We start from the raw sequence: 24,223 nt of genomic DNA on the forward strand, positions 1-24,223 counted from the left end.
ATCTTTGCAGGAGTAATACCTTCCACATTACAGAAAAAGGGTTAGAGGAAAGCATGCAAAAGATTTAGACTTATTGCTGAGACTGTTCCAAAAATGTAAAGTGCAGTCTTGTCTGCATATACCAGTGGCAAATTGTTTTTTGGGGGAACACTGGTATGATCTAATGAATAAAGACCCTGGATATTTTATTTCCAGTTCTGCTGCTCGTTGGCTGCAAACCCTTGAACAAATTTCTGAACCTCTCTCAGTATCTTTTTTCTGGCTTTAGAAAATGGGAATATAAACAGAAGGTTTAATTAATTAATATTTGACAAGAATTTTCAGATTTTGAAAAAGAAACTACAATAGCAATAGGAAGAATTATTGTTAAAACCTCTTTCCGTAATTACATTAAGTAAACAGAAGATTACATTAATTCACTTTTCCTTTTGAATTGTATGTATTACATCATGTAGGTATCATTTATTCTCATTTTAAATATTAAAATGTGACTCAGATATCCTGAAGGGCTGAAAATATACAATCCTATGTATCTTATGCTTAAAAGTCAATCTAATATACAACTTCATTAGAAACAGTTGATTCATACACTAGGAACAGGAGTTTCCATCAGAAAATGCACAGTTCAGAAAAGCATGAAGGAACAGAGCATTAATTTCATATGATTATAGATTCAAATTCAAGGGGGAAATTAGTGTAGCCTAATCTGCATTTTGAAATGAAAATGAACATTATAAAGAGTTTTTTTTCCTATTAGCTTTGAGAGAAGAAAAGTACGTACATCTGTACCACATTTGCCAATCTTTAAATCAGCTAACGAGAAACATTGTTTTAACTAGTAAAACAATCTGTTAATTTGTGACATAATTAAGTATGCATACTCCTTATGAGCTCAAAACTGTAAGCATGTTTAATGAAATTTGAATGGCATTTATTTTGCAACTCTAGATATGTTATTAATAAGCTGAGTGATTTAGAACTAATTTACATAGTAAGTGAATATAATTAAAATCAAACCCTCATTAAAGATTCAAAAGAAATATTTAACCTCTAACATATCTGTAAGGAAGCAACCAACACAGATTATTTCAAGAATAAACCTCATAGTGGCAGTTAATACACATGGGATTTACTGACTTTATGCTGCACATGTCAAACTACGTTAAATACAGAAGATAAGTTTTAAATATTTTCACAACATGTGACCATAATTTTTACTTTCCAGAAATATTCCTAGATGTTGCACAAACACAAAAATAAAATTTTTGATTTTGTAGTTGACATGCATTTAACCATACAATTGAAAATATCAAATCGTAAGAAAGGCCAGTTTGTGAGATCTCAAAATATTTGTATGAATTGGTAACACTTGAAGCATTTGACGGTTCTTTCAGTCCAGATATTTCCTTTGCAGTTATGCCATATCATTATATTCCATTAGAAAAAGGAAAAGAAAAATATGGAAGAATTTTGAATTTTTTTAAAATTCAAGGAGGTTGGGCTTTAGGAAAAAAAATTAAATGTAGCATGATTCACAATAAGGACATGACTTTTCACAATATAGGCAAAAGCTGTAAGACTGCTCTTGTATGTGTAAAGCTATTATCTATCTACTTGCCATCATTATTAAGGAAGAAAAATGTATTTAATAAATAAATTGTTCTTTGAAACCATTCTTCAAATGAATGAGATGGAGGAAATCTCTTAAATCAGTGAAATCCTACTGGCTCAGTCAAAAAAGTCTAATAACCTGCTTTCCACTCACAGGGATAATGCTTCCAAATTACAAGCTAATACAAGGATTTCCAAGCTTTCCTTTATATGTGCAATAGGATTCCTTAAACTCCTAGAATAACGTTTGTATACCATTCTGGGTGTTTCTACTAATAGTGTTTTATGTATGAGAGATTGGAAAGCCTGGCACTAGCTCTTTACATGGCTCCCCAAGGGGAGGGCGGGGGGGGGGGGGGATGCAGCCTGTTTATTGTTTGCTTGTTTGTTTTTCAGTTGCCTGGTGTTTCTGTACAGGTGCCCAGGACAATGTTGTGCTTTGCGCATTATGCATGCAAAGGCTGGAGGAACTCAAGCTTGAGCCTTTTCTCGAAACAGCTGTGGGAAACAGGAACAGGTGAAGCAGGCTGGGAGCGATGACAGGCTAACGGAGAAGAGGAACCGTAGCACACACTATGGGGACATCATCAGTTTATGAACAGGGGTTCAAAGTTATATGTAGAAGCTACCAGTTAGGAAGGTGCAGCTGAAGAAACTATGACCCCTGGGAACTAACAAAACTGTTCAGACCTTTCTGACTTCTGTCTGTTCTGTTCCAGTATCAGATCTTTACCAGCTCTGTCTGATTCAAGGAAGGTTTGGATAATGAATTTCTACCTCCAAAAGTCTTTCAGATCTCAAAATGAGAAACAAAATCACTGCAGACTGTTGAGATGACTCCTGGAGTCTAAACACTTGCAAAGTTTTTGGTTTGTTCCAATTTATAATATTGCTTTGGGCTTATCTATAACATCAAATAGTATAAAAATAGAAGGGATAGCAAACCAGTCACCTTGATGTGATTTTATCTTTTGGTTTAATTTGCTCCCCTTGCAGTCTTGATATCAAATTCTCTTTTGAAATGGAGACGGGCACATTTCAGTTTCAATAGATTTATTTTCTATTGTAATACTGTTTGGCACAGGGCAAATGATTACTGAGAAACTCTAAGAGAAATAGAGAGATGCCCAACAGCACCACTATATTTAATGGTCTTTCAGCATTTCTATTATAAATCCTGTATTTGATGCTTTCCTTACAATGTCGGCTTGATACAAGAAACTGAGGATGTCATCTCAGATGTAGTTCTTTAAAACAGAACAAAAAGCATGGTAATTGGTAAATTGATTCTGCTGTTAAAGATTCAGTGATAACAACATTATAAAATGATTTTAACTAAATCTTTACGCAGTAAAAATGCCATTAAGGTTTCTTTCAGAAAACAATGGCAATGGAAACAAAATGTACACTTGTTCTAATCTTACTGTTACCCATCATTATAACTGTCATAAATAAACCATTATGGAAGCAGAAAGTAACTTCTGCCTACTGTAAGATAAAATTTGTGTAGTAAGCTCAGTCTCGTAGTTACTTCCATGTGTACTTATCTTTACTACCTAGTGAGCTTACTTTCAGTAGTAAGATTAAGTACCTGAAAAAAAGTTTGCAAGACAGAAGATTCAGTAATAGAAAGGTATATAAAACGCAGTTACCATGTACAAATTTCTATCTGCCTAAACAAAGTATGAATGTGCTGTAAACTAGTCATCATTAAAAACAGGAAACACTGCTGGTGTTTATCAGTTAAAAGTAGATTTTATCGTGTCCCGAAGTAGAAGTTGTATAAAGCATTTATATATGAAAATGTAGAATATGAAAAATATTATTATGGTAAGTATTCATTTACATGAAATTGCCAAGATTAATATTTTTATTCCCATTGTCTGTATGGACTGCAGGAGCAAGAAGTGAAGGTCACCATTTCCTCAGATTTTTCGCCTCATATCTATTAACACAGTTAAAAAGAGAATATTTTATTTTAATTAAATACCAATGCTTCTTGCTTAACTAAGTTTAAATGTGTGGACTCTGGAGCCCTCATAAATGGACTAAAAAAACCCAATAGTTATATATGAATGTGAAAATAAGAACAAACAAACAAAAAATACAAGTACAACCATCATATCCATACACCTAGGCGAATACACCACATATAAAAAAGGCAGCAAAACATTGTATGATCAGTTTGTTTGGGCCATTATATATTGAATATACTTTTCAAATTACCATTTATCAATATAAACTTTTGCTGCAATAGCACTGATTATCTCATACAAAATCTCCTAACATCTCTAGCATTTTGACTATGTTTTGGTCAGTATGACAGTGATATTAAATCATTCTTCTTAGGAAGTGTAACTTGTTATATTTCAGAAAAAAAATCAAAACCCAGGTTTTCTTCAGAATATTGAAGAGGAGAATATGAAACTAAAGAAAGACTGAAGTTTTCAGATTTATGCATGTAGATCTAGATGATTTTTATTCTAGACATTTCTGTTCCATTGTTTTAGAAATAAACACAATGATTAAAATATTCAAAAGTCACTGGTGATTTTGAGTATCTGAATCACTTAACCTCAGGGAAACCTGATTTGCAAAGGCCAGCTATCAACCTTTTCTCAATGTCCTTTAAGAAAAATTCAGGTTGAGTACCTAAAAATTGAAGTGCCAAAAATAAGAACTCTTCAAAGATATATATATATATATTTGCTTTTATACCAATCTATACATTATCTTTAGAACTCCAAACTTCATCAGTCTTGCTGCATTTAATGGCATCAGTTCATATGTAATTGAAAAAAATGGTATAATTGATATGATTTCAGTAGTGGTTCTTTAGACAAAGTATATTTTCATTTAAGTATGGTTTTCAGAGTGCAGTACTGTTCTCAACACTTAAGATTAGGCTCATGACACCAAATTTTAGCATCTGACTGAAATGCACAAATTTGTGTAGATGTACTATGTTCCCTGTATAGTCAGTTCAGAGAGCTAAAAGTCTATGAAGATACCCAGTTCCTCATATTTCCACTGGGAGGACTCAAAACCAAGGGAAGCTCCTAATAGGAAACACTAGCAGAGACAACACAGGTAGAATTTAAACCTTTTGAATTAAGATACGTCTAAGATGATGTACTTAGCATAGAGTTACTTGACCTTGCTTTAAATTAGCTGGCAAGGACATTGGTAGTTATTGTGGCTTTTGTGGAACAATCATTCTTATTACTATAAATTGTACATACCACTTTTTATTATTTCATTCATCATTAGGAAATGGATTGTAGCACATAAAATTTTTATACTGTTCCAAACAGTCAGTAATGCTGAAGCAATAATTTACTGGGACACTTTTTACATTTCTGATGTAAATCAATTGTTTTTTTTCCTTGTAACATCACTCTAAAACAATTACTTTAACCCATTTTATGGATGGAGAAGGTGTATCCTATATTTCTAACTAGTAGCTTGTGATGTTATCATTTTTCTATTTTGTTTTGTATTTATGTTGTAATGTGCTAATTTTTTTCTCCTGTTAGTAGGGGTAATGCCTTTTAGATTTACAGTTACATTAACATTTGTAATTTGAGTATTATCATCTATTTAATACTTCGCAAGGGTAATCAGTAAACTGCACTGATTCATTTTCCTACAGAGGTGCTGAAAAAAAAGTTTTCACAGTATAGTTATAGATTCACTTCCATACCTACTATCTCCTAGTAATAATGCTAAATTAAAATGGGAGTGCTCTACCAATATTGCCCTTGAAAATGTTTGCAATGTCCTTCATTTTCAGGCTGTTAACAATGTCCTTTCATGGCTCATTTTACTCAATTTAACATCTTCTCCAGATACCATTGACCCTGGCATCATTTTACATCATCTTAAGTACCTTGTAAGTCTCACTAGAACTGTTTTAGCCTGGCTGATATCTTTATCTAATTTGACCATATCACTGTTAATTATTTATTGTAGGTATTTTTTTTTTCCTGAGCTCATTTTGGATTGCTTCATGGATCTAAATTGTATACTTTAATTTTTGTTACATATACGTTCCTACTTCCTCATATTTTTGTTATGGGTAATGGTATGCTAATGATAAGCCACTTTTTTCTGAACTTACTGTTGATGCTTTTTTAATGTAATTGTTTTACCACACTGCCTTTGAAAATGGAAAATGATTTAACTTAAATTCAGCATAATCAGATGTTTATAAACTACATGGAGTGTTTTAGTTAGCAACTTTGATTTAGGCTTGCTTTTTTATCTGCTATCTGTAACCAGAAGAATATAATAATCTAAAAGGAGACAATATATCCTGTTGATTGAGACAACTGCAGGGCATTATTTGATGCTATCTATGAGTTATTTCCTTGATAAAAAAAAAAAACTTCCTGGAATTTAATGGTTCACCAGAGGTCTGTTCAGGTGTGGATCCAGGTGTGTCAGTGTATTTTCAGTGTATTCAGTGTACTTGCTGTCACCCAGAATTTAGCTCACGTGGTGTAACCTCTAGTGCATAGTGATGTACCAAGTCTTCCTGTTACACTGGTTCTTCCCATTCTTTCTTATTAGGTGCTTCTGTGCAGCACATCCCCTGCCCAGGAAGATACTCAGATACTTCTGCCTAGATGACAGAAAATTTTTCTGAACCAGCTCCAAAGTTTGATTAAGACAGAAGTATCTCATTCCAAGTACAAATGTGTTTAATAGTGACACCTGGCCATAGGATCTTGCTATGCTTTTGTCTTCTAGACCAGACAACGCTCAGATACCAAATTCCTTTTTCCCAGACAACGCTCAGATACCAAATTCCTTTTTCTTATGCATGTATTTGTAGAGAATAATCATTTTCCTGTTAGCCTTTTCCAGTAAATTAGGTAGACTGACTTTCATAAGGCCTGACTTTAGCCCACAGAGATCGGTGGGGAGATTTTTGACAAGGCAGCTTGGCATAGATTCTGAAAGATGCCACTGACACCCTTAAATTTAAAATCCACTCTCATTGAACTTAGTTCAGATGCACAGGCTTTCTGGCTAATTTAAGACATGTTGCAGCTCTCTGAATTTCACCCTTGAAAACTTGTTAACTGCTTGGTTACCCTGCCTACATGCACATCAGCTGGCTTCTTTGGTGACAAGCCATGAGAGCAGAACAGAGGTGATCCCCACTCAGATGGGACCTTTCCACACCGTAAACAATCTGAATATGCCCGGTGACTCAGAGGTGGAAGCCAAAGACAGCAGAGAGACAGCCATAATCATAACTTCCTTTCCTCCGTACTCCCCCATGGGCTGGTTTACAGCATTTGCTGCTCCCAGTTCCTCAGGATCTATCCTTAGCCACTTTGTTCATGTGACATACTGAATGCTGAGACATCTAACTCAGGATTTTGACTTCAGGTTTTAGGGCAAACTATTTGTAACTTTAGGAGTCTACACCAGTTTCAACCATCTGTTGTTTAATCTATAATGCTAAGCCCTTGTTTTTAGGCATTCTAGTTCATTCCTGAACCTTTTCCAATATGAAAAGAAGTAGGAGAAAAGAAGTTTTAAGGGAAAGATTGAAGGAAGAACAGGGCAAAGGTTGATACAGATGAACAGGAGAAGTTACTGGAGAGAAAGAAAAGGAAAGAAAAGAAATTAATATAGAAAAGCATGAAATAAAAAAAAGATACAGCTAAAATGTGGAAAACAGAGTATTTCTAAGGAAGATCAATGATGATTAAAAAGAAGTCAAAAAGATCAGGGAAAATCAAAGGAAAAAATCTCTGAGAATGAAAAAAGGAGGATTATTTGTAACAAAGAAGTGCAACTTCTAAAAAAGTTTTTTATATGAAGCAAAGTAATTAGGAAAGAAAAAGAAAGAAAGTAGGAGCCATACACTTAGTAATAGTTGTTAACTGCATTATCTACTTACTGAGGACTTTTTGCATTAGTTGAAATACTGGTATTAAATGGGATTAATTTCTCTCTCACTTTCAGGCATTATTGTCTTTTTAGCATATTCATGCTTGTGTTACACGGCAGTTTCAAGATTTCTCACTCTGCATACAGTTCCTTACCTTCTCAATTTTCTGTTTTGTTTCATTTTCTTCCCTTTCTGTCTTCTAAAGCTTCTTATGTTTCTTCTGTTGCCAGTTAATCCAGCTATTTCTCTGTCCTCTCAAATGAGAGAGGCGACAGCAATGTGGGAGGAACAACAGCAAAAAACACTCTGTGGGCAGGGAAAAGGGGAAAAAAGAGAGTAGAAGTTGTTGTTACTGGAAAATATAGATACCATGGCACTGAGCCCGTAATCCCTGCCTTATCTAAGCTGCACAATGATGAAGCAGCTCAGGTACCCTTGCACTGTGCAACTGCAGCTGTGAGCACTGCAGAGTATGATGTAAGGGCACAGAAGCAGTCAGCATAAAACCCCCCAAACCCAGTAGCACTTCTGCCAGTGTGTCTATGCATTTGGAAATGGCAGGAATGACTGCTGACCCTGTTTACTAAGGGAGGTGCAACACAATAGGAATGCAACTTTATTACTTCTAAACATAGTTCAGGTCTAAAAGCCACTCTCATACCACTCTGCTACATTCCCAGAACGAGGATCATAAAGGAGAACAGCAGAGAGAGAGATCCAAACACATCTCAAGGCTGCACAGCTTATTAGCTGTGGTTCAGGGTCAGCCGTGCTGCTCCACGACCTCCAGAGCACCAAGTTCTGAGCAAGCTCATTAGGTCGGTTGCAGTACTAGGCAGGAGCTGGCTCTGTGTATTTTTGCCATGTCCCACGTAATGAGCCCTGCTGGCTCTGTGGCGCTTAGGAGAAACAGTTGAGTTGCTCTGCAAGAAGCTGTCTGAGCGCCTCATAGCTGGGAGTGAGGCAGAACTAATAAGCTCTGCTGAAACGAAGATGACTATGTGTGCTGGGATGTCTCTGTACCCACTCTGCAGTTCTTTTGGGTCTGGGAATGTAATGAAATTGTCTTCCATATGGTGATGGATGGTATAATAGTTTTATTCTCTGCTCATGGCTTATTATATGCTCATTGTACAGCACATTTTCTTACAGCAGGATTAGCTGGGCAGCGGAGAATAAGGCTGTCTGTTTTGTCTCACTGTACCTGCAATAACACTGTGCGTTTGTTTCACAATCATTTGGCACCCATGTTGCTAAGAAGGTGATTCTTTCCTCTTCCCCTTTCTCAGCCCCACATTCCCTTCTTTTGGCACTAAATGTTTCTGTGGTTGCAAAGCAGCTGCATCATGGAATGGAAAATAAACTTTTTTTTTTCTTTTTGGAGGGCTGGTTTGCAGCTAGATCTGCTTCTGGATTTCATGGCTACGTAATTGCTGGTGGCAATGTAGGGGAGGCAGATAGCAATATACAGCAGCATAGACTTTGCTTGGCTTGATTATGAAACTACACTTTCAGCTAACTGAACCCCTTCTGGTTCAACTGAGAGCAATTGTGTATGTAAGGCTGGTGGAACCTCCTGAAGTTCAGAACAGATTGAAATGCAATAAAAGAGACAGCAGGCAAGAAGCTTGCAACACAAGAAGGGACCAGATAGCTCTTGAAAGTGACCAGTAGCCTACTTGCATTAGGAAGTAGACCCAGAGCCAAGAAGTGTGTCTTGAACATGACAATAAAAAAGATCCAGGGACCTAGAGAAGACTACGTGGGGTTTATGCAGCCTTAAAGAAACCATGGAAACTGCTGGACTGAGCACAGTATTGAATGGAAAGATCCCTCCCAAGAAGACATAGTCGGCAGGAGGAGGAACTTTCTTTTCCAATCTTTTATCTTATCTCATCCAGATCTGAGCTGTTTCAGTTTTGATGAGTTCCTTTGTAGCCAAAGCATAAGCCTCTGACACCTGCAAATTAAAAGTACGCTAATCAGTATATAATTTAGTTTGCCTTAAACCTAAATATAAGCATACTAAAACAGTGTAGCCACCAAAAGTATGTTTGTTAACACTGTGATGGCATAGCCAGACACAACGTATAAGCATTTTACATAAGTATGTAAACAATGTGATCTCAAAGATGCAACATGTAGTTGCATGTGGGAGGCATTCAAGTAACAGAAGTTGCAAGACAGAAGACACTATAAGCACATGGGATGGCAAATACACAGGACACACACATGAACGATGACTAGCAAAACCAAAATCAAGATAAGCAGTACCATGCGCAGTTGAGATTCCCCTTTTTTGAGGGTGGGGAAGTGAGAAGCATAAAACACTAAGGATGACCCAGGAAAGCTGGAGAAGAGCAAAGACAAGACCCTTTCAGTTCTCAGTTCTCTCATTAAGGAGCTTTCAGGGCTGAACACCTTGAGTTGGCCATCCATGCCAACTATATGGCATCAGCTCTGGGGTACTGTATAGCTACCTCTAATTTGAGAAGTAATTGTTAAAGACTGACAATTTTGTATATGTAGAGATGACAACTAATAATGTGGGAGAATGAACCATTAGCAAAAAATGTATTTTTAATGGATAAATTTAGTAAAGTTTAGGTTTAAAGTTTAAAATTTCCCTGGTTTATTGTATCCAAAACACTTCCATCAGAGTCATCTCTAATTCCTTAACTGATATATGTATATATACACATATATGCAGCTGCAACACCTTGTTCTAATTTAATATTTCTATTCAACAAAAGACATTATTTTATAATTATATAATATATATGTAATTACAAAATATATTTAGTTATTATAAATATATATTTGGATTATGTATCTCATAGCTTTGGAGATTGTATGTCCGTTGGCATCTCTTGGTACGATCATTTTAAATAAAAAGTATAGCTAGTCATACGCAGATACTCTCATGCTGAATTTTAATATTCCCATTTTTGGGAGCTAGCATTGGGCTGACTACATGTACTGACACACACACATTCCTTGAGGCCAGATAAATTTTCTTCTGTGGCTGCATGTAGTCTCTGAACTACTACCAGTTGGTTAACTCTAGTTTAAAGAGCATTTCAACTCAGTCCACAGGTCTGAACTGCTGGGCAGGTAAAAAAAAATTGCTAAAAATATAGTAGAAATCAGAAATAAACTATCTGTTGTATCCTATGTTATTTTACGCTCTCTGCAGCTAGATATTAATAAGTACTTACACATCTCCATCACCCACTATCTGCCCAACAAGCCTTTCTATTTGTTCTGTATCAGTTGGTATCAGCATCACCATTCCCCACAAACTTTTTGGTATATAATCTTACCAGAGGAGTGAAATGTCCAGATTACAAACCTACAATTTTTCTCTTAGCCATTTCTTCATTGGTAGGAATGATAATTGGGTTACAGTAAATCGTCCCTAACCCACTCAAAGAGCAATGTTTTCTTTTTCCCCCCTTTTTTTACAAATCAGTTTCAAAAGTCAGCTATGATCGGAGAATGTACATTAACAAGAAAGGCCAGAAGAAAATAGGTTAAAAAAAGAGAGAGAGGAAGAGTCTCTCCTTCAAGGATTGATTGTAAATGTGAAGATTTGTGACAGCTACAAGACAAAGTTTTGAGGCTTTTCTTTGATAGGCAGGGTCCCAGGTCAATCTGAGATCCAACTGGATAGAAGCCCATCTCAGTTGTTGATTTAAGTTTCCATTTTTCCTACTGGCATTAACCACTGCAAAAAAAACACCTGAAAAAGAATCAAAGAATCAAAGCTTTATTCCAAGATTGCCCAAGTTACGCTGTTAAACCTAACAAAAGCCCTGCCTATTCACCCAACAGACTGAGAAATTGGAGAGGAAAATATGTTTTTTGAAATGGAGAGATAAAGAACAAGCACAGCACAGACAACTGAAGGAAAAGATAAATTGCTTCAAGCTACTTGGTGGAAATAATCCAGCAGAATTTTGTGGATTTTATTGTTTTTTCTTCCTCTCATTTTCTTGCTGTGAAGATCTGGGTCAATTTCAAGTGAAGGTATGGATTTCTTTATTTTAGAAATATTAATATCTAATTGAAATTATGCAACTACTTGACACTACATCAGAGCACTGACAGATCTTCTGTTATACCTATGAGTACATTTCAGGAATCATAACAAAACTCTCTGGAAGGTTAGGGTGGTGAAGGAATCACAGAATCACTGGAGACTGGTGAGAATGCCATGGCTAGTGGCTGCCCTAAGTTGTCAATCAGGGAACAAGAACAAACAAATCAAGGAGGCATAGTGAGTTAGACTTGGTAAACTTCCAGAAGAAGGATAGGACATCTTGAAGTTATGTTCAAAAATGCCTACATAAATTGTAACATTTAGGTGTTTTCAGAATGAATACTATAGCATGCTGTTGGTTTCATTTTAGCTGCTAATTTTCACATTCATTTTTTCTGCTTAGGCAATTTAATGACTACCATACTATCAGAATTATAGTTTACTTAAAAAACAAGGAAAGCTATTTATGAAAATATAGATGTTACTTGCTCTCAGATTCAGAATTAGGTTTCAAACCAAAGCCAGACAGATTCCCTCTAAGTTGCTAATGCCTAATTCAGAATGTAGGTTTGAAATTCTGCTTCCTGTAGCTCAGCTATAGGCTGTTTTGTTGCTTCTGTGCATGTATGTACCTGTCAATTCCATTAAGCTTTCTCTTGTACTATTATATTTGACTAAAACCGGTAGGCAGATAATTACTCGAGAGAACTATAGGGAAAATAGCATTTCTGTGTTTGTATCCAATCACAGCAAATATCTTGATTTTCAGCCCGAAAAGTCTGTTCTAATCTCAATATATCATATTACACAGTAAGGCGAGGTCTGTGTTGGTGAATAGAAGAGAGAACAATCCCTGACCTCAAAGTCAAAAAGTCCAGACTGAATACTAGCTCCCTAGCCCCTTTTGTTTAGTAGTGCAGACGTTTCTGTGTCTGTAAAACAGGTGAAAGAAATCCTTTTAGAAGGATTATAGACTGACTGCGTGACACTCACAACCATAAATAATTCTGACTTTGTTTAATTAGCTGCAAGGAACTCAAAATGGAAATAAAACATGGTGAGACAAAGGCTATTACAAGAAAATAAATAAGAAAGAGCAAAAAGCAGTATTTGGAAGAATCAAATCTGGAGTTGCTTTATGCTACTTAAAATTGGAAACAGATATTTAGTTTCAGAGGCATATTATTTATATTGCAACTAAATGGTTATACAGATGGTAATGAAAAAACATGACAATTAACTCAAAATGTCTTTTGTTTTTTATTCCAATCCCATTCAATGATTCGATCTAAATGCAAACTGCTATTGTAGGTTTTGTTTGTTTTCTTCAACACATTTAAACAAATTTGGCTAAAAATTTATGACCGATCATAGGTTGTATTCAATACAGGCAATTGATATCCCTGAGTCGGTGAAGCAGTGCTTCACTTTTTACACCTCAAGAATATATAAAATCCTGAATCTAAATGCTGCTGACTACCTGCCATATTCAGTGCATGAGTAGGGTTAAATGTCTCAGACTCGTGTCCATATGACTCACCTAGCTGGACATTAGATGGCCAAGGAGTTGCTGAGAAGAAATGCTTTGCATGCAGGTTTGTCTGAAATCCTCTCTCTCCTGAGAGGTTAGGCATTTAAATATCTGGGATGCAGAGTCCTGATTTTTTTCCAGGATAAGCACTTGCAAACTTTCTTGTAGAGAATCAAACAGATTTCTCTCCACTTTCAGAAAAGGCAGCCTCACTATACATGCTTCTATTCTTTCTCATTCTCTAGTACCAATGTGCGCAGGAAGTGCAAGGTCTAGATTAATTGCCCTTTTCCGCTATATATTAGTAAATGGGGGGGATTCAAGGGCATGTCGAAAGTCTCTCTGTTTAGACTGAGAAGAGCACAGAAGAACAGACTGAGGACTGGTTACACTTCTCCTGTTGTAGATGAGCATTCAAAATTCATAGGTCCATGAAGAGGGAACACAAGAAAAAGCCTTTGCATAAGGCAAGACATTCACCTGAGAAATGGATGTTCTTATATTTGCGCTATGGAGTTTTCTTTTTTATTTTTAATTTATTATCTGTATAATAAGAAATGCAGTTTGTGTTTCTTATTGAGATCAAAATAAAAATACTTAAAATGAAAATCCCATGTAACATTCCATTTCATAATGCCTTGAAAGTTTTTTCAAAGTTTTGACTCTTCTGGAAAAATAAAGGTGACCTACTGGGTCAAGGAAAAAACCACAAAAGTTACACTTTTATGACAGTAAGCAACTGTAAACATCCTAGTGTACAGTTGTTGGCTAGAGAAGTGACTAGAAGAGTGAAGTTCTGGCAGGCTTTGTTTTGGGACCTTTTTTTGTCGAGGTGATGTAATCAAAAACACATCTGGAAGAGAGGAGCCCAAATACATGTATTTTCAAGCAAAAACTTAATTTAGACCTGGAGAGGTTAAAGAGAAAGAATTACAAGCACTGTAGGCCCAAGTAAGCAGAGCACATGCCGACAGTTCCAGTCAAGAAGAATGTAAAGGAGTAAGTTGATTTACTGTTAACAATTAATTCTGTTTAAAAACAATAGGCAAATATTTACAGCTATGTATTAGATGCACGAGAAGATATTATCATCCCTTTGAAAAATAATACAACTGGAATACATCTGAGCATTGCAGATTGAGAAGAAAATAAGGATAAACCTGTTTTCAAGAAATAATAAAGAACCATACATATGAGATACCTGTGAAGGGTAGATTTTCTCGTCCATGATTAGATTTTTCCTTGTATTTTGAGAAAAAGTAACTACTGTGAAGAATGCTCCTCACTCCAAAAACAGTTGCAAAGCTACGTATTTTTTGGATTTATAAACCATTGTATTTCTGCCAACTCTTAAAACATTCCTTTACCTACTGTTTCAACTATTCTGGAACTGGAGAATATGACCAATTACAGCTTGTTCAGGAGTATCACAAAAATCCAGAATGTATCTGATTTTAAATGTAGTGTTCATGAGGAAAACGGCTTAGCATTCCCCTGAGCCCAACTTGGACAACTTATGTTTCATATGCAAGACAAGTCCTATTTGCATTTCATTTATTAACATCATCAGCTAAAAATAAATTATGCATCTATAGATAAAGAAGTCCCAGGTCTGTGTTAGAATGCTAAACAATTTCTACAGTATTGGTAAGAAATGGTTTCTTTTTTTAAAAAAAAAAAAGGACAATAAGCTTCTGATGACTGCATTCACTGGCAGAAAAGGTATTCCTGAAGTTGCCTTTACTCCTTCTGTATGCAACTACATTTCTTACTGAATGTGAATAATCTGAAACTGTCTATGTAAAGAATCTGTCTTACTATTTCATCATTACTCATTATGTGTAAGTACAACCATCAGTAAGGAGCATCAAAAATGCCAGAATTAAAAAAAAAAAATGAAATTACATACATATGTTAAAGGTAAATAACATATATATTAATTGCATTTAATAAAGCTTTTAGCTATAGGATAGGAGAGAATCATAGTTATCTTGTTTCCTTATTTTTTCCACGCTTTTTTTTTCATGCATTTTTCAGCCTGGTTGCAAGCAATCTTTTATTCTTACAACTTTTTTATTACTTACAACTTAATGTTTCAGTTATTTTTTCAATCCATATAGCTCTATGGTGCTTTAAGGGATCTATTAATAGCTAATAGAACAGAAAATATTGTCTGTTCATAATTTTCCATTTAAATAACAGAATACATGACATTATCTAGCATATAATCTTGGGAAATGCACATTGCAGTAATAAAATGGAAATATTTTTTTCATAAGGGAGCTTTCTATTGGAATATTATATGGAGATGAATCACTAAACGAAACCCAATGACCTCCTGAGAAGTGAAGTCTTTACCTTGAAGGTAGCCTAAAATGTTGTCACAGAATGTTAACAGGAAGTAATGGTTGTTTCAGAAATTCCCACAACAGAGCGGTACAAACCACTCAGAGTTCAGCCATCTGTAGCACTAGTCCTTGAAAAACTCTTTCACTGTCAAGAGACATGCAATAGTCAATTTATGATTTGAGCTGCACTTACAATTGATATTAATTTAAAAGCAAACGAAGTATTTCTCTTTGAAAAATGATGGGGGAAGCACCGCCTATGTGCGACACAGTTTCGGTGTCCTAAAAATGTTGTCACATACTAGCTTTTGAACACATAAATACTTGTACTTCAAAAACATATGAGGAAAATGCTCATGCTCAATACAGTATTTATGCACATTCTTAAATTGTAATATTTGAGTAGTCTCATTGAATTCAGCAGGAATGTTCATGTTCCTATTGCTCAAAGATTTTTTTTTTTTTTTGTCTATTAAGCTGAAGAGCATAAGAATTGGCATCCTGGTATATGACCTCATATATACTTTTAGAGTTCACAACATCCTGCAACTGTGAATTCCACACAAGTTATGTGCTGTGGGCAGCTTCAGTGGGAATCAGTGTTTAGCTCCTTCAGTCTGCATAGAAATCTCATCCCATGTACCTAACTCAATTGGAGACTGAATTTGTTGGATTTTGCTGTGATTTAGAGAGTTGGGCCTTTGACAGTATTCTATACCTGGATAAACAATATATATGGAGAGAAAGAAATATAAAATGTACTGTTCCTGAATATAGGTGAGATTGAAAGCACCTTGAACTGATGACACATTCACATATACACAAAATTATAATCATTTATTTTTTCTTAAAGTGTGCTGCTTTTTTGTTATTATAACGCTAATACTCAAATTGTCGTAAGCTTATACTGGTGGAAAAATGCCTTGTATCAAGGCTTCTAAATTGGCTACTGATTTGCTACTGATTGGCTACTGGGGTTCCAAGTTTTTGATTGACAAATATAAGAAAATAAAAGATCCAGAATTCTACAGAGTACTGAACATATTTCTTTTGAAGTATGAGCCTCTTGAACATGCATTGAATTGAGACACCAAAAAAATGACTTTAGAAAATCCTGTTATCTGTTCCAAAGAGGTTGTATCTGAAATAAAGATGTGGCAAGACAATGGGGAAAGGAGAATGAATAACAAATGCATAGGACAAATGCATAGTTTTTACACATGCCTAACTATCCATTCAGCCATTCTAGATTTCTCTAGCTTCTGTTTATTTTCTGCATTTTTCTATACATAGGATAGGACATTGTGTATAAAGATGAAATGCCTTGGGAGTTAAACAATTCTCCTTGTGAGGATAGCAAAGAAGAGGAATTTACATATTTTTCCCTTGAAAAGAAATCTTTGTTTACATGAATAAAATCCATGGGCATCTCAGAATTAAGTGCTTCAGCACAAAAAGCTTTGGGTAGTAGAAGCAGAAATTGAAAACAGACCATAGGATGAGAAGTCAGCTTGGGGAGCGTGGGAGAAAAAAAGTAAAGTAAATCATACCAGCCAGATACATGTAACTATACTTTTCTCCAGTTAAACTAGGGAAATTACAATTCCACTCACTTCAGTCAAGCTCTTGTTAAAACACTAAACAGATTCTCAAAATTTGTTTTGCCACATATGTTGATATAGAATATAATGTATCGATGGGCTACCGCAGTGTGCAATCAGCTAAGTAGTGCGGAATGTTGTGACAACTACTTTAGTCTGTTACTGGGAATGATGCTATTATTTTGGCATGGTGTTAAAAACTTAAAAGCAATGACTGAAAAAAAATTTATTGGGAAAAAAAGGTGGATGAGACTCAAACAGGTAATGTGCATGGAGCGTGAAAATGTAGTACTTGGTACATTATACTCTCAAGAAAACAAGGAATGGTCATATGAAGTCCTTAATTTATACTCCACAAAGGAGCATACAAGAAACAGAAGACAGAATCTAGACATGCAATGCCCCAAAGAGTGTTACATTCTGGCTCAAAAGCCATTAAACTCTTGAAAAGAAATGTGTAATAAATTTAATGTCTTGGTTCAGCATTGGCAATATGCAGATCTAAACATCTGTCCAAACAAAATTCGAAAAAGGAAATACTTCCCAAAACAGCAGTAACATTTATATTTTATAACAGCACCACAGTCACTGAAATTCCTAGACTGCTTACAGTAGCTGGTTTATTTGGTCAGTCACATTGTTCTTCTATAGCACAGTTTTTCAGCTTTCTCAACGTGCATTATAAAATGGAATTGTATAAAAAATTGTATAAAAAAACAGTCATTTTTGGAATTATGTTTTGTGCATACCTACAGTTCCTGCCATATATGGCTTTGCCTTTTCTTAAAACTTCAAAGTGCTACCTCCTTTTCGTAGATGATCTGAAAATACAAAAAGGTAAAAAGTTGTTTTTCTGTAACGTATTAAGTTGATCCCATTTAAAAGACAAGCAAAAGTAGGATGAAGAAACACTGGAAAATACAGTAACATATATTTTTAATTTTGCTTATAAAACATTAGAGACTGTCTATGCTTGGACAAGTCTCCATCTCAAGTGTGGCTTGCACTATTTCTTCACCATATGATTATGTATGTTCATATTGTTAGTGTTTTAGAAGTCTGAAAAACAAGATAAATTGGAAAGGCAATGTACAATAAAACCCCAGGCATGACAGAATCCAGTGGTCAGGTTCTGTTTTGTTTTCAAATCCATGTAATTAGTAAATGATATGGAGAGCCAACATGCATCCACAGTGCAAGGGAGCTCAGAAATAGTAGCTATCCTGACTCCTGAAAAGAATTCTGGATTGCATCCACGACAACTTCCTGAAACAGGTGATCTAGGTGCCGATGAGTAAAGGCTGTCTGCTGGACCCCATATTTGCAAACACAAAAGAACTGATTTGGGATGTGAAGGCTGGGGGCAGACTTGGTTGCAGTGACCATGAGATAGTGTAGTTCAGGATTTTTCCAGCAGGGAGTAGGACAAAGAGCAGGATCACAACCCTAGACTTCAGGAGAACAGACTTTGGCCTCTTCAGGGACCTGCTTGGAAGAGTCCCATGGGATAGAGCCCTGAAGAGGGGTCCAAGAGAGCTGGCTGATATTCAGGTATCACCTCCTCCAAGCTCAAGAATGGTCCATCCCAACAAACAGGAAATCAAGCAGAGGCAGCAGGAGGCCTGCATGGATGAACAAGAAGCTGCTGACTAAATTCACACATAAAAAGGAAGTGTAGAAGAGGTGGAAGCAGGGAAAGGTGACCCAGGAGGAATACAGAGACATGTCCAAACATGCAGGAATGAAGTTAGGAGAGCTAAAGCCCACCTGGAATTGAATCTGGCTAAGGACATGAAGGGCAACAAGAAGAGCTTCTACAGGTATTTCAGCATAATAAGGAAGGCTGGGGAAAACATGGACTCACTGCTAAATGAGGCAGGGGCCCTGGTGACAAAGGACACTGAAAAGGGAGAGGGACTGAATGCCTTCTTCACCTCATTCTTTACTGGTAAGACTAGCCCTCAGGAATCCCAAACCCCTGAGGCCAGAGGGGAAGTCTGGAGCAAAGAAGAGGATCATTAGGGATCACCTAGGAAACTGCACATACACAAGTCCATGCGCCCTGATGGGATGCACCCACTGAGGGTGCTGGCTGATGTCACTGCGAGGCTACTCTCAATCATCTTTGAAATGTCATGATGATTGGGAGAGGTTCCTAAGGACTGGAAGAATGCAAATGTCACCCTTATCTTTAAGAAGGGCAAGAAGGAGGATGCAGGTAACTACAGGCCAGTCAGTCTCACTTAGATCCCTGGGATGGTGATGGAGCAACTCATTGTGGACACTATTTCAACACATCTGAAGGACAGAAAGGTGATTGGGAGAAGTCAGCATGGATTCATAAAGGGCGAATCATGTTTAAACAATCTGATAGCCTCCTATAATGAGATGACTAGATGGATGAGGGGAGAGCAGTTGATGTTGTTTATCTTGATTTTGTAAGGCTTTTCACACTGTCTCCCATACTATCCTCACAGACAAGCTGATGAAGTATGGGCTAGATAAGTGGTGAGTGAAGTTGACTGAAAACTGGCTGAATGGCTGACCTCAAAAGTTGGCATGAAGTCCAGCTGGAAGCCAGTCACTAGTGGTGTCCCCCAGGGGTTGATACCGTGCCAATACTGTTTAACATCTTTACTACTGATGTGGGTGACAGGACTGAGTGAATGCTCAGCAAGCTCGCAGATGGAATAATCCCCTGCACCAGTACAGGCTGGGGGCTGACCTGCTGGAGAGCAGCTCTGCAGAGAAGGACCTGGGAATCCTGGTGGACAAGTTGAACATGGGTCAGCAGTTCGCCCTTATGGCAAAGAAACCCAATGGTATCCTCGACTGCAGTAAGAAGGGTGTTGCCAGTGGGATGAGGGAGGTGATCCTTCCTCTTTACTCAGCACTGGTGAGGCCACATCTGGAGCACTGGGTCCAGTTCTGGACTCCCCAGTAGAAGACATCGAGCTACTGGAGTGAGTCCAGTGAAGGGTTACTAAGATGATTAAGGGCCTGGAGCATCTCTCTTACGAGAAAAGGCTGAGAGAGCTGGGACTGTTCAGCCTGGAGAAGAGAAGACTGAGGGGGGATCTTTTCAGTGTGTAGAAATATCTGAAGGGAGGATGTAAAGAAGATGGGCCAGACCCTTTCTGGTGGTGCCCAGTGACAGGACAAGAGGCAACAGGCATAAACTAAACCATGGGAAGTTTTGTGTGAACATGAAGAAAAACTTTTTTACTGTGAGGTTTTCCAGAGCACCAGAGCAGGTTGCCCAGAAAGGCTGTGGAGCCTTCGTCCTTGAAGATATTCAGAAGCCCTCTGGATAGGGTCCTGGGCAACATGCTCTAGCTGATCTTGCTTGAGCAGGGGTGTTGAACCAGATGATCTCCAGAGGTACCTTCCAACCTCAACCATTCTGTGAAAAGCCGCGAGATTGTCCAGAAGCTGAATGAATGTAAAACAGAAGTGTCTTGTGGTACTGACACTTCCTTAGGAAACTCAGGATATCTTTCTCTCTCTTGTATACTGGTGCAAGGAAAGTGCTGTGACACTGTGCTCTGAGCATAGGAAGGGATGTCACCTCGCTGCCTGCAAAGCTTGATGACTTCTTCCTAGAACCGTTTCTGGCTGTAAGGCAATAGCAGTATTTAGCCCACCAAAAGCAATTCTATAGATATCTAACCTCTCAAGGCAGGCTCAAGGCGGCCCATTTTACAGGGCTGCTGAACAAGCCCTACCATGTTTGGGAGGTGGCAGGTTCTCACAGGCATGGTGCACCAAAAAGTTGTTGGTGGGGACAAAGAAGCTGGAACATGCCCGAGGGCTATTGACCTGTCCAAGGAAGCCACCGATGGGCCCCTTGCAAACCCTGTCAGATGTAAAGAAGAGACCAGTCCTGTGAGCTGGACAGAGAGGCCCCTGTATCTGACCTCTGGACCACTGGATGACCATGCAATTTCTGGCATGGCCACAGCCTCTATGCAGGCTGTTAATCAACACAATGAAGCACACAGCTTGTACCTACGGATTGATGAAGCCTGGCAAAGCAGGAGATGTCAGGGGAATCTTCTGGACTATTAAAAATTCCCACTTGGAGAGCTCTGGTGACAATTAGTCAAATGCATTGTTGTGCTGGTGGCTAGGAGTTCACAAAACCATGTAAGAGTTGCAGTAGGAAGGGACGTCTGGAGATCCTCTGGTCCAACTCCCCTGCTCAAACAGGGTCAGCTACAGCAGGTTGCCTGGGACCATGGCAAGTTGGCTTTTGAGTGTCCTCAACTCTACAACCTCTCTGGGCAGTGTTCCACCACCTTCACAGTGAAGAAGTGTTTTTGTAGATTCAGATGGAATTTCCTGTGTGTCAGTTTGTGCCCATTGCCTCTTGTCTGTCACGGGGCACCACTGAGAAGAGTTTGGCTCTGTCTTCTTTACATCCTCCCATCAGATACTTTGAAGCATTGATGGGAGCCCCCTGGAGCCTTTTCTTCTCCCAGCTAAGCTGTCCCATCTCTCTCAGCCTCTGCAGTCAGGCACCTAGTCTCCAGTTGGTGCATTGCCACCAAATGGTCCACCGTCTCCTCAGCACGGAGACTAGCTGGCAATTTCCTGGGCCACCCCAGGAATGAAGGGCTTTCATGCCTTCAGTACCCAGCATCTACAGCAATCTTCATGCTAGGACAAAGTTGACTTTTAGCCTTATGTCTCCCATGTAACTTCAATAATGCCACAGCTTTTGTCACAAGACTAGAGTTCTTTTTACTGTTAGTCAGACATAGCTTGGTTCTCTGTGGCAGGAAGACAGCATCCCCCTCGAGTGCATCGTGGCACTGGTGGACACAGGCTGGGCACACATAGCTGGCACCATAAGACTCTCTCTGGCAGGGGCTGGGGACTGGTGACATCCCTTGGCGCTGTCACAAGACCTGCAGAGCTGCCGAGAAGCAGCCTGAGTGGGCTAGGGCAGGGCTGACTCTTCAGGGCTGGCCGTAAGCATTTTGTGACTGGTGTTGTATGAGTGGCCTGGACTTAAGTCTGGCCCAGGCTGGCCTGACTGGCTCCTGTTAGCAGGAACTGGGGAGCTGGGGGACAGTGCTCCTTGGCAGGTGGTGCTGGAGATGGCTGTCTCTGACTATGTGCTGAAGGCTGTAAGGAGAGGTGGGACAGTCTTCAGTTCAGCCCCATGCCCCCATGGCACGAGAGGCCAGAATGCTGCCCCCCTGGGAGATGAAAGACTCTGTTAAGCCCACCCTGAGCACCTATGGGCAGGCCTTGCCTGGCCCTGGCTCTAGCCCGGAGGGACCTGGTTGGAACCCAGGTTCTTCTTCTACCAGTGCCCAGGCCTGCAAAGTCATCACACTCCCATGTGGCTGTGGTGACCCTCAAGGTGCGTGCCCTTGGCAGCACAGGAGGAGCAGAGTAGCAGGTGCCAGGGCCTGGGAAAACAAACAGATTGGTGGCTGTGGCAGCCAGGGCTAGCAGTGATGCCAAGGAGGCAGCTGAGGACAAAGTGATCTGAGCAAGAGGGTACCTGACAGAGGTTCCTGAGCTGGCCTTGAGGCCTTCCTCCCAGAGCCCTTGCAGAGGTGAAGAGCCTGGCCAGGCCTGGCCCAGGCCAAACCTCAACTGCTTGGTGCACCACTTGGCCACTGCCAGCAGGGGCAGTCCTCCTGCCCTGGCAGCTCAGCATCCCCATAGGAAAGGGCCATCCCTTTCCCATTCTTCCTCCCCTGAAGGGCATCCATCCACCTTCCAAAGACCTTCAGAGATTGCAAGAGACTGGGACTTCTCTTCTGCCTCTTCTCTGCCTTGGACATAAAAGCACTGGCTGGCATCACATTGACTGTGCCTCTCGTACAGCTCCGTGAAGGCACTATCTGCCTCTGACAGATGTCACACAGGCAAGCGTGGGAGTCAGGATGGTGCAGCCCATAGAAGAGGGATTTGCTCTGGGGTGCTCCCCAAGAGTTTAGGAACCCCACGTGCACCACAGCCAGAGCCACCACAGTGTGTGGTTGCGGTAGCCCTCCAATGACACCATGAGTGCTGAGCAAACATAGTCAGCAAAGGAGAAGCAGCACTGCAGACTCACACAGTAAGCATCTAGGTACTGTGCAATTTTGCACTGGCTTATCTGTTGACCATCCTGTTGGTATCCATACTGTTAGCAACTGAGGCATCTGTTCTGTTGTGTAACTGTGGTCCAGCATTGATCAATTGGATAATGAACTAAGCCCAGGAAGGATAAAAGCAAGTAAGCCACATTCCTTGGGGTGGACTGGGACTCACCATCAGCTGGCCTGTGGACCTGACAACCCATTCATAAATGGGGATGCCCCTGATGCCAAATGCCAGGGAGAACCTGAATCACCTTGGCATAGCTCAAGCATGGTGAGAGCAATCCGGGGAAAACTATACTGGAAGGGTGGCCCATAAGGACAAGGAAAAGACAAGAACGGTCACTGTACTGCCATGGCTTAACCATAGAGATCTGATATGTGTATTCTGGTTTTAGTTCTATTTCTAGCTTTACTAAACTTTTTAGCTTTGTTATACTTGTAGATTGTCTGGCGTTAATTGTTTAGCTTTGTCCAGCATGTCATATATGTAGAACTGCTCAGCTCTAATAAATTCTTATACTTGACAAATGGTGATCTCTCAAGTTCAGTGTGACTAAACCCGGAATCTGAAAGAATCCTGGGCACCCCTCTATTGGTGCATCACAGCCTCCCATGAAGGTTGTCTGCAGGTGAAGCAAAGGAAGGTCACGAGCCTCCCCTGACCCTAGCATAAAGCAGATGCAGGACATCCCTGCCCTTCTAGCTCCCCCACCCCCGTGTTACAAACTCCTCAGTGAAGCAAGAGACTAGACTAGCAGGATGCCTGAGATCCAGGACTGCCTTGGGAGCCCCACGCAGCCAGTTCTGTGGCCTCTCCAGGTCCCAGGGTCCCTCTCTGCACAGCAGGAAAAATGACCCTGACCTCTGCTCTCAGTGGCCTTGGGAGTTTGGGGAGAAACCAGGAGGGAAGCAGGGTCTCTCTGCCTGAGGGGAGTGTGGGGGGAAGCTGCCTTCAGTCTGAGAAAAGCACTGGGGCAAGTTCTGGGAAGAACCAATCCCTCTGGAGCTCATCACCACCAGCACCCTGCTTCTTGCTATGCAAGTGGAGTTCCTGGGGCCAGGAGCATCCCAGTGTGAC

The 24,223-nt window shown here is 39.3% G+C and overlaps 1 long non-coding RNA gene across 1 annotated transcript in view; it reads right to left on the reverse strand.

Moving 5' to 3' along the window:
* The window catches only part of LOC112994839 (uncharacterized), a 31,749-nt gene extending 23,952 nt beyond the window's left edge, over positions 1 to 7,797 (reverse strand). Inside the window, exon 1 of the long non-coding RNA XR_010391950.1 lies at positions 7,674 to 7,797. This is a non-coding gene — a long non-coding RNA (uncharacterized LOC112994839). The remainder of the gene's footprint in view (positions 1 to 7,673) is intronic.
* Positions 7,798 to 24,223: the final 16,426 nt, after the last annotated feature.

This window comes from Dromaius novaehollandiae, chromosome 1 (genome assembly GCF_036370855.1).
Source record: "Dromaius novaehollandiae isolate bDroNov1 chromosome 1, bDroNov1.hap1, whole genome shotgun sequence".
NCBI lineage: Eukaryota > Metazoa > Chordata > Aves > Casuariiformes > Dromaiidae > Dromaius > Dromaius novaehollandiae.